Below are 12244 nucleotides of genomic sequence, written 5' to 3' on the forward strand. Positions count from 1 at the left end.
TTTAATCTCGAAAGTTTACAGAATATAGAAACTAACAGTTTCTATATGATGTAACACTGATAGCACGAAGAGATTAATGATTTCAGATAAGAATAGTTATAAAAATATTTTCAGAAATATGGAGGATATTTATAATGAAAGATACGATAATATCTTTGAATATCTAAGATCATAGAATGATGGAAACTATTGGTCCGCAAGGATTTAGAGTAAGGAGCAAGATATTCGCTAAAGACTTCAGCAGGCATTGAATCATTTAGATTCTTTGAAGTCAAACTTATTCTTTGTGATTTGTCCACGGCTTCCTTCATAGTTTTACATAATCCGCTTTTCGGTAAAAAAATTTCTATTGAGTGTTTCCAATACTCCATTCTTTATCATCAAACTTTCGACGGTTAAGGTCGTGTACAGTTTTTGCTGCTGTATTCAGCTTTTTTTTTTTTCTTCAGAATTTGTGGTATTAATTTATAGACTGGGTGCTTTTCAGAATTTCATAATGGAAGATCATAATTCTAAGAGATAAATGTTATATGTTTACATATAACTGTTGATGTGGAAACGTTGCGAGGCTCCCAATACAGATTTGCTGATTCCCGATAATTGGTATGACAATTCTCGTTAGCAGATGCGGATGAGAATATGATGAGACTTCAATAGCTAAAAGTAGTGATTTGTCGGAGGGATTTAAGCCAAAGAGCAACGAGGTTGCTGGTACGTCTGCTGGTAGTAAGATGAAATATACAAGGTTCCCCGGTAACAATAACGAAAGGCGAACTTATATATCAAAGTTATAATAGAGTTCATTAGAATGAAAAGTCGAAGTTGATTTGCTGAAGATGTGATTAAATTGGCTAATTTGAAGAAAAAAAATTCAAAGTTAATTTCGGTAATAACAACGTCAAAGGAGCTAGCACAGATACGTGTTAAATGTTTGCTCAGGTTTCGAGTGTTTTCAGGTGTATAACTCTATACATCAATCTTTTCTTCCGTAGATGAAATACGGTTGGTTCATCCTCTCAATTGAGGTGTTTTCAAGAATCACGAAAGTTTTGAACGCAGATTGTAATCGTCAAGATACAAATGAGGTTTAAGATGAGATCAAGTGGCAAACTTGAAGAATTGTTTGGTTTCATATGTTATAATCAATATTTTAATTCATTTTAATTTGTCCAATATTATTAGTCTACAGTCGATAGTCCACAGTTAACAGTCCAATAATTCATATATAGTTTCATATATAATATTCGAATTAATTAATACGTGTCGTGACCCGTGTACATGTCTCAGACTCGATCACAACTCAAATTATATATATTATTATAGAATCAACCTCAACCCTGTATAGAGAACTCGATCATTACTGCATATAGAGTGTCTATGGTTATTCCAAATAATATATATAAATGCGTCGATATGATATGTCAAAACCTTGTATACGTGTCCCGATATTTAAAGTGCGAAAAATAAATACAGAAATTAAATGACAATAAATAAAGTGCGTAAAGTAAATAACAGAAATTAAATGACGATAAATAAAATTGCGATAATTAAATTGCGATAAATAAAATGTAATCAGTTAGCTAGGAACAGTTAGCTAGGATTTTGTTAGCGTGGATTCTTAACAAAATTTCTCATAGTTAATTTGTCTGTTTCTAACAAATTTTATTTTTTCATATGTTTTCTTCATTATGCCACTTGTTAGATTCTGATAGGTCAAAATCCGAAAATGAAATTGAATAAAAATGGTTATTCTGTGGTGAACGGATACGTATATCGGTGGTTGTAAGTAAGATAGTAAATGACTGTTGAATCAGATTTGAAGAATGTACAGTATAACTTATTAATGTGAAATCTAAATATTCCCCGGGTATTACCTACCCGTGAAAATATTTTCACCATTAACAGTTTGTACGAAAAAAATTTTAATTACAATCTTTATGAAAATATATATACATATATATTTTCTTCAGATGTAATCATGGATTTAATGGGTCAATATGATATTAAACTCATTTACTTTTCGGTTTGAGCTAGAATAAATAATCTCTAAGACTTTAGAGGTTACATAATCGCTATATAGAACGAAGGTAAATGATGTAGAACAATACGTAGGACGATGATTATACTCGAGATACAGAATGAGATGTTGAGGCATGGATTGTTGATGATACTGGTGCTGCTACTGATTGTACTGTTGGTACCAGTGATGTTGCTGAAGCTGGTAAGTTTTGCACCATATTCTCCAAATTGATTACTCGAGCGCGAAGCTCATTTACTTTATTACTCCGGGATGATTGTCGGTATGAACGAGCGAATGAATAAGGATTTTGAATCTGACTTGTGATATAGTCGTGGCGAGATACTCTGGAAATGAGAGAGAAAATGGTGTTACGAACAGGTTCACCGGTAAGTGCTTCAGATTCTTCACCAAGAGTGTAGGTTGGTGAGTGGAAAGGATCGCCTTCTTCTCGTCTCCATTGATTTAGTCGACTACGAAATCATCAGATGATTTGGGAATGGCTGATTGGTTGATTCATTCTGGTGACACTGCTTTCAGAGCTTAGGTGAATATCCATGTCGGAATAGCTGTCGGAATAATTATCGGAATAGCTATTGAAATCTGAGGGACTCGAACTGGTTGAGAGATTCATCTCGTACGATCAAATAAAGGATTTTCGATAAGAAATAGATTATAGGATGTAGATTAGTACCCTGCAATACATAGTTTACATATGCATATATAATACTAAAATTCCATAAGTTACGAAGGAATCTACGGAAGCTGTCAGGTAAAGGTAATAATAACAGATACGCTAAGATATGAATTTATCTATACACTGTCTATGCAATAGAGGCAGTAAGACTTGTCTAGACTTTAAGGATGATATTCAAATAATTTTCGACACTAAATGATAAGCAAAACTTTTGACATGCAGACACGGTCGAAGTCCAGACTCACTAATGCATCCTAACGACTTTTCAGTTAGACACACAAATGCAGACCTGGTTCGGTAAGACCACCGCTCTGATACCAACTGAAGCTACCCGTCCTAATCCATCCAGATGAAGTCCATATCGATTATAAATGATTCACAATAGTTGATTACATCGCGAGGTATTTGACCTCTATATGATACATTTTACAAACATTGCATTCGTTTTAAAAGACAAACTTTCTTTTCATCGAAAATTGACATTATGCATACTATTTCATAATATATCTAACTATAATTTACTTAATAATAATCTTGATGAACTCGATGACTCGAATGCAACGTCTTTTGAAATATGTCATGAATGACTCCTAGTAATATCTTTAAAATGATTAAATGTACAGCGGAAGATTTCTTTCATACCTGAGAATAAACATGCTTTCAAGTGTCAACCAAAAAGGTTGGTGAGTTCATTAGTTTAACATAAATAATCATTTCATAATTTTTAATAGACCACAAGATTTCATATTTTCATTTCTCATAAATATACGTCCCATGCATAGAGACAAAATATCATTCCTATGGATGAACACCTTGTAACCGACATTAACAAGATACATATAAGAATATCCCCTATCATTCCGGGATCCTCCTTCGGACATGATATAAATTTCGAAGTACTAAAGCATCCGGTACTTTAGATAGGGTGTCTGTTCCCTAATTCTTAGATTACCAGACTTAATAAAAAGGGGCATATTCGATTTCGATAATTCAACCATAGAATGTAGTTTCACGTACTTGTGTATATTCTGTAAATCATTTCTAAAACCTGCATGTATTCTCATCCCAAAAATATTAGCTTTTAAAAGTGGGACTATAACTCACGCATATAATTATTGTAAAATATTTAATAAAACATTTGCATGTATTCTCAGCCCCAAAAAATATATATTGCAAAAGCAATTAAAAAGGGAGCAAATGAAACTCACCTAATGTATTTTGTAGTAAAAATACAAATAACGACATTAAACAACTGAACAATGCATGGTTGGCCTCAGATTCACGAACCTATATCATTTGTATATTTATTAATATTCATAGTTGTTATTGAACACACACACACACACACACACACACACACACACATATATATATATATATATATATATATATATATATATATATATATATATATATATATATATATATATATATATATATATATAAATGTATTAGTTATATCATTTTTATGTTAATAATATATATATGTTTTATATGCTCATTTTGTATATCAAGATATTAAATTTTGTTATGTTATATGTGTTAAATATGTATATTTAGGTATGTATTTAGTTTGTTTATCAAAACGGTAGTTTTATTATACTAAGTTAATATTAGTAAAAATGATGATAATAACATTAATAATATACATATGTTAATAATAATCCCATTAGTGATGGTAACAATGATATTAATAATAGTACTTGTAAAAATATTAATTTTACTGTTTAAGATAGTTATGATATTAATGATTTACTAATAATAATAATAATAATAACCTTATTAAAAATGATAATACTAATAAAAATAATGACATTGTTATTATTGATAATTTTGTTTAATAATAAAAATAATAATACTATTAGTTACAAAAGTGTTACTAATACTAATATTAATAAGATTAATGATAACTTATGTTATTTTCATAATAATAGTAACAATAATAATAATCCTAATCATAATTATAATTATTATAATAATAAAAATACAACTATTAATGATAATAATAATAAATTGTAGTATGTTAGTAATCATAATAACTAACTTAACAATAATAATAATAATATTCAATTTTTTTGTAACTATTATCATAATAATGTTAATAATGGTAATTAATACTTGTATTTGTAATATTTGTAATAATAATAACAATATTAATAATTCTAATACTAATAATAATATCAACATTACTAATAATCAAATTAATATTAACAATAAATAATAATGATAATAATAATAATTAGAAAATAAAATAGAATTGTATACCTTTTAAAAGTCGTTCTAAAAAGAAATGCCCACGACGGGGCTCGAACCCGTGACCTTTCGTAAACCCAAACAACGCCTAAACCATTATGCTGTACTCATCTATCTGTTTTATAACTGAACCGAATTATATATAAACCCGTATTATTTCTGTTTCCTTAATCTTCTTCTTCACTTCAAATTCGACTCAGAGTCCAAATTACTTATAACATTTTGACAATTAAATTTTTTTAGGACATTTAAATGACACAGAACCCATTGATTGGGATATTTGATTCATCATAACAGAAAGAAAAATAAATAAAAAAAATATAGCAGCGGTTCTAAAAAAAATGAACTCGACTTGTGTTTTAAAAATCTAATCACTTTTAGACTAAGGTTAGAACATGAAATAGGTTGCAAAACTATTTTAGAAACTATCTGTATCCTCAATTAAATCAAAAACATCGAATTGAGTTCGAATTTGATGATGAACAAGAAATTGACTTTTTTGAGATAAAGTTTGACTCTAAAAATTGGAGCTCGATACTGAAAGTTGGAACTTGAGATTTTTCAGAGAGTTTAAACAAAAGTTTTCCCACAAAACTGCATTAACACAATTTAAAATTGTTGTCGAATTGAAGGTATTGGATAAATGGTACAATAACAGGGTAGTCGACATGGTCTTCTTCCGATTCCAGTTTAATTCAACAATTTAATTGCTTTAAAAAAAATAATGGTGATTGTTAATTGATAGGGTAATGTCGTGTGGTAGTTATTAATACTGAAATGGATTTATTTGTAGTACAAACACTTCGCCAATTAAATCAATCCAGGGAAGCCAAAAAAAAAATTTAAAATAAAATAAAAAGAATAAAGAAGAGAACGATGGCTAACAAAATTTGGCTATGACTGTGGATTGAGATCGACAGATAAACAAGTCAGTTTGATAAATTGAACAGATTGATAGGGATTTGGAACAGAAATACATATCTTATCTGTTTTTATATAGATATACGGTATATATATAATTATATAAATAAGTATATGTATTTATTTATATATATATGTAATTATATTTTTATATATGTATATGTATTTACTTATATATCTGTTTTTGTATACTTATACCTCACGTATATATATATATATTTGTATTTTAAATATATAAAGAAACATAATAATATTAATTATACAAATATTAATATCTAATATTAATGAAACAAATAATAATAATAATAATAATAATAATAAGTAACAATAATAATAATGAAAATGATAATAATATTATTAATGATAATAATGATTACTTTTAATGATAAAGGTAATAATAATATCTGATAATTATAATAATTAAGATATAACAAGTTATATGTATCAGATTTCATATCTGTATTTTATATTACAAATAATAATATTAAATAATAAAGTTTTTAATATTTCTAAAAGTATTTATAATAATGTTAATATAATAATCATATTTTTAATGTGTAATTATATTTAATATATTTATTTTATAATTTATTACTTATGTAACATTTACTAATTATGTATAATTGAATATTTATATAGTATATCTATATTACATAATTATTTAAAGAAATCACATATTTTGTGTGTGTGTGTATATATATATATATATATATATATATATATATATATATATATATATATATATATATATATATATATATATATATATTCATTTTAATATCAACTTAATTACTCTGTATTTTATTTTACATGGTAAATTCTAAATGTTTAAATTATATTTTTATAATTTCAAATTAATATAACATTACATTTTAATATATACATGTTTAGTTACAAACAATTGCTCGTGAATCGTCGGGCATAGTCAAAGGTCAATTGAATATATGAACCTAGTTCCAAAAATTTTCAACACTCAATATTACGGACTTTGCTTATCGTATCGAAATCAGTTAAAGATTAAGTTTAAATTTGGTCGGAAATCTTCGAGTCGTCACAGTTGGCACGTAACTGACATTTTTTCACGAAATGTAACTCCCCTAAGAGGACTCCTGATAATGCTAAAAACGAACATATATTTCATAGCATTATTCCTCAAGAAAGACAAGCTTTTAGTTGCAATTGTTCTATTTACAAGTGATATTCGTTTAAATAATAAAAGGTGAAGACAAAAGACAGATTCGACGAATTGAAGACGCAAACGACCAAAAAGCTCAAAAGTACAAAATACAATCAAAGAGGTTCCAATTATTGATAAGAAACGTCTCGAAATTACAAGAGTACAAGATTCAAAACGCAAAGTACAAGATATTAAATTGTACGCAAGGACGTTCGAAAATCCGGAACCGGGACCAGAGTCAACTCTCAACGCTCGACGCAACGGACTAAAAATTACAAGTTAATTATATATATAAATATAATATAATATATAATTAATTATATATATATATATATATTATATTTATAAAATAAATCGTCGGCAAACAAAGAGCCAAAAGCTGGTGAGCTGTATTTACAAACTCCGTGACTCGCGGAGTTTGAAGACAAAATGGGCCGCGAGTCGCGGAGACCCAAAGTTTGAAACTCCCTATAAAGCCAACCGAATTCTGATCATTTTTCATAACTCATATATCCATCTCTCTATCTATATCGTATATATTTATATTTATATTTTAATTTTAATTTTAATTTTAATTTTAATCATAATAATAAGGGTATGTTAGCGAATGTTGTAAGGGTGTAAGTCGAAATTCTGTCCGTGTAACGCTACGCTATTTTTAATCATTGTAAGTTATGTTCAACCTTTTTAATTTAATGTCTCGTAGCTAAGTTATTATTATGCTTATTTAAACAAAGTAATCATGATGTTGGGCTAAATACTAAAATTGGGTAATTGGGCTTTGTACCATAATTGGGGTTTGGATAAAAGAACGACACTTGTGGAAATTAGACTATGGTCTATTAATGGGCTTTATATTTGTTTAACTAAATGATAGTTTGTTAATGTTAATATAAAGATTTACAATTGGGCGTCCCTATAAATTACCAAATACACTCGATCGGACACGATGGGCGGGGTATTTATATGTACGAATAATCGTTCATTTAACCGGACACGGGAATGGATTAATAGCCACTAGAATAATTAAAACAGGGGTGAAATTATGTACAAGGACACTTGGTATAATTGATAACAAAATATTAAAACCTTGGGTTACACTCAGTCGACATCCTGGTGTAATTATTAAACAAAGTATTAAAATCTTGTTACAGTTTAAGTCCCCAATTAGATGGAATATTTAACTTCGGGTATAAGGATAATTTGACGAGGATACTCGCACTTTATTTTTATGACTGATGGACTGTTATGGACAAAAACCAGACGGACATATTAAATAATCCAGGACAAAGGACAATTAACCCATGGGCATAAAACTAAAATCAACACGTCAAACATCATGATTACGGAAGTTTAAATAAGCATAATTCTTTTATTTCATATTTAATTTCCTTTATTTTATATTTAATTGCACTTCTAATTATTTCATTTTTATTGTTATTTTATTTAATTGCACTTTTAATTATCGTACTTTTTAATTATCGCAAGTTTATTTTATCGCATTTTTATTAATCGCAATTTCATTATCGTTATTTACTTTACACTTTAAATTAAGTCTTGTATTTATTTATTATTTTACATTTAGTTTTAACTGCGACTAAAGTTTTAAAATCGACAAACCGGTCATTAAACGGTAAAAAACCCCCTTTATAATAATAATATTACTTATATATATATTTGTATTTTTATAAAAGTAAACTAATATAGCGTTAAGCTTTGTTTAAAAAGATTTCCTGTGGAACGAACCGGACTTACTAAAAACTACACTACTGTACGATTAGGTACACTGCCTATAAGTGTTGTAGCAAGGTTTAAGTATATCCATTCTCTAAATAAATAAATATCTTGTGTAAAATTGTATCGTATTTAATAGTTTTTCCTGTAAAAATATAAGCTATTTTAAATACACCTCGCGAAACATCAAGTATTTTTGGCGCCGCTGCCGGGGTCCACTCTTAAACGGCGGAAGCGCAACGCTAATATAAAAAAAAAGATTTTTAGTTTACTTTTATTAAAATTCGTTTTTATAAAAATACGTTTTAAATATTCGAAAATATAAAAAGAAAAACAAAAATATAAGTATTTTTAATATTTTGTTAAATATTTAAGTTTTATAAAGTTTCTTTATTTTTAAATAAGTTTTATTTAAGTATTTTGTTTTTATTTAAAACATATAAAAAATATATATATATATATATAAATCTAGTTTTACGATTTTTATTTATAAAATTATAAAGAAGTTCTATTTTTATTTTAGTTTTTAAATATAAGTTTTTATTATATAAATTTTAGATTATAAAACAGAAAATATAAAATAGAAAATATTAAAAAAAAAAAAAAAAACGTCAAATTTTGAACTGCACCCGAGTTGAATTCTGGAACCCCGCGACTCGCGGGGTTTGCTGCTTGGAATACCGCGACTCGCGGAGCTACTCTGACACCGACAGAACCCTAATTCAGCATTAATTACGGGTAATTATTAATTATTATTATTATTAACCCTAACTAATTATTATTATTATAATTACTTTTACTTTTTATTTAATTTATATATTTTAGTTAAATTAGTTTAATTAAATTGTAAAATTAATAGTTTTATAAAATAAATAATATAAAAATAATATTTTTATAAAAATTGTAATTTTTACAACTTTTTGTATATTTTATATTTTGTTCCTTTTTAATTGTTTTAGCGTAATATTTGTATTTTTAGCTCATATTTAGTTTTAAACTTAGTTTTTGCCGTAGCTTATTTTTACTTCTAGATTTTTAGGCTTTGCCGTAGAATTCCTTAAGTGCTTTTTCTTTAGACTAAGATTTAGGTGCTTTAGAATTTTGCGACGCCTTTTTAAGTTTTAGTTTCTTTTTAAGTTATTTTGGGATATAGTTTTTCTTGTAAGCTTTAATATTTTTAGACACCTTTTACCTATGTATCAATTATCATTCCAATTAGTAATCTCAATTTGCGATTATAATTTTAAGTTAGTTGTAGTAATAAGGTTAGGTTAGTCAAGTATTGTTAAGTTTTATAAGTTTCTTTTATTTTTTTCCGTCACCTTTTAATTTTCAACCTTTTTTCTTTTTCGACCTTTTTCGACGAACTCTTTTTCTTTCTTATTTCTCGCTATTCTAGTTTTAGGACATAGATTTTTATTCTACTTCTTATCTAAATTTCTTAAAATTACGAAAATTTATTTTAAGTGGTTAAATTGATAGACATCAAAATTTTCTGGTTCGTAGTAATAGTTAGATTTGTACGTGGACCGGGTTATTGGAGCCAAACAGTCCTCAATTATATTGAGACCAAACGAATCCTGCCCCTCTGCTGCATCTTTTGGCTATTCGAAACGTGGGCAAAATCAGAAAAGTCTATTGATTGGATAACTTATTATAATTTTTCTTTCCTTTTAAAAACTAATAGGATATTCAGTGAATGCACCGAGCAAGACGTTCACCGCCTTTTGTACGTTCACCACCTGTAACTAGATCAAGACATTTAGCAAATATTACTACCGTTGATTTTTCTTTAGAATCGTCATCCAGTCGACCAAGTACTCCAGTTCAAATTTCCGATAATCCATTTTTTGAACCCGACCTCACAATTGAGAATCCGGAGAATATTCAGGGACGATTCGTAGATCCTGAACCACTAAACTTTTCTCCGGAACCACCAATCATTCAAACAGAGATTGTTGAGGAACGAACCATTAAATCAGAATCCTCTAGTGATTCCGATTCAACAAATTCAATTATGGAGAATCTGGAACCTTTAAGTATGGAAGACCGAATGAGAGCTAAACGCACTGGCCAAGGTCACGCAATTACTCATCCAGACATTAATGCGCCAGATTATGAAATCAAAGGACAAATTCTACACATGGTGACTAATCAATGCCAATTTAGTGGTGCGCCGAAGGAAGATCCAAATGAACATCTACGTACCTTTAATAGGATCTGCACACTATTTAAAATCCGAGAAGTGGAGGATGAACAGATATATCTCATGTTATTTCCCTGGACTTTAAAGGGAGAAGCCAAAGATTGGTTGGAATCGTTACCTGAAGGGGCGATTGATACATGGGATGTTTTAGTTGAAAAATTTCTTAAACAATTCTTTCCGGCATCTAAAGCCGTAAGACTTCAAGCAGAAATTGTTACGTTTACACAGAAACCAAATGAAACTCTATATGAGGCATGGACAAGATTTGGAAAGTTATTAAGAGGATGTCCGCAACATGGTTTAGACACCTGTCAAATAGTACAAATATTCTACCAAGGATGCGACATCACTCCAAGAAAAGACATAGATATAGCAGCTGGTGGTTCTATTATGAAGAAAACCGAAACTGATGCTTACAAAATTATTGATAACACTGCTTCCCACTCACATGAGTGGCACCAAGAAAAAGATATCGTTAGATCATCTAAAGCAGCTAGAGCCGATTCTAGCCATGACTTAGATTCCATTTCCGCAAAGATAGATGCTGTGGAGAGACGAATGGAAAAGATGACTAAAGATATTCACTCAATACGAATTAGTTGTGAGCAGTGTGGAGGACCACATTTGACAAAAGATTGTCTCAGTAGTGAATTAACAATGGAATAAAGAGAGAATATTTCATACATAAACCAAAGGCCTGGAAATAATTATCAGAATAATTATCAACCGCCAAGACCGATTTACAATCAAAACCAGAATTATAACCGAAATATTCCATACAACAACCAACAAGGTCCTAGCAATCAACAAGTATCCAATAATACTTACAATCAGCAAAGACCTAATTTTCAAAACAAACCACCACAACAAACCGATGATAAAAAGCCAAATTTAGAAGATATGATGATGAAGCTAGTTGAAACTCAAACGCAGTTTTTCACATCTCAGAAACAAACCAATGAATAAAATGCTCAAGCATTTAGAAATCAACAAGCTACTATTCAAAATCTGGAACAAGAAGTAAGTAACCTAGCAAGGTTAATAGGTGAAAGAAAACCGGGAAGTTTACCTAGTGATACAAATGCTAACCCCCGGAATGAAACAGCTAAAGCCATTACCACAAGAAGTGGTACAACACTTAAACCACCTGAAATACCTGTAACTTCTGATGAAGCTATTCCTACTCCACAAGAACCACAACCTGATCAAGATAAGGAAAAAGAACCGGTAGTTGAAAAG

General features: G+C 28.9%; 1 non-coding gene across 1 annotated transcript; it reads right to left on the reverse strand.

Moving 5' to 3' along the window:
* Window positions 1-11200: 11200 nt before the first annotated feature.
* On the reverse strand, window positions 11201-11307 carry LOC139873768 (small nucleolar RNA R71). Its single transcript, XR_011767490.1, has one exon. It is a non-coding gene; the product is annotated as a small nucleolar RNA R71 (small nucleolar RNA).
* Between the last annotated feature and the right edge of the window lie 937 nt (window positions 11308-12244).

This window comes from Rutidosis leptorrhynchoides, chromosome 10, assembly GCF_046630445.1.
Source record: "Rutidosis leptorrhynchoides isolate AG116_Rl617_1_P2 chromosome 10, CSIRO_AGI_Rlap_v1, whole genome shotgun sequence".
In the NCBI taxonomy this organism is placed as follows: Eukaryota; Viridiplantae; Streptophyta; class Magnoliopsida; order Asterales; family Asteraceae; genus Rutidosis; species Rutidosis leptorrhynchoides.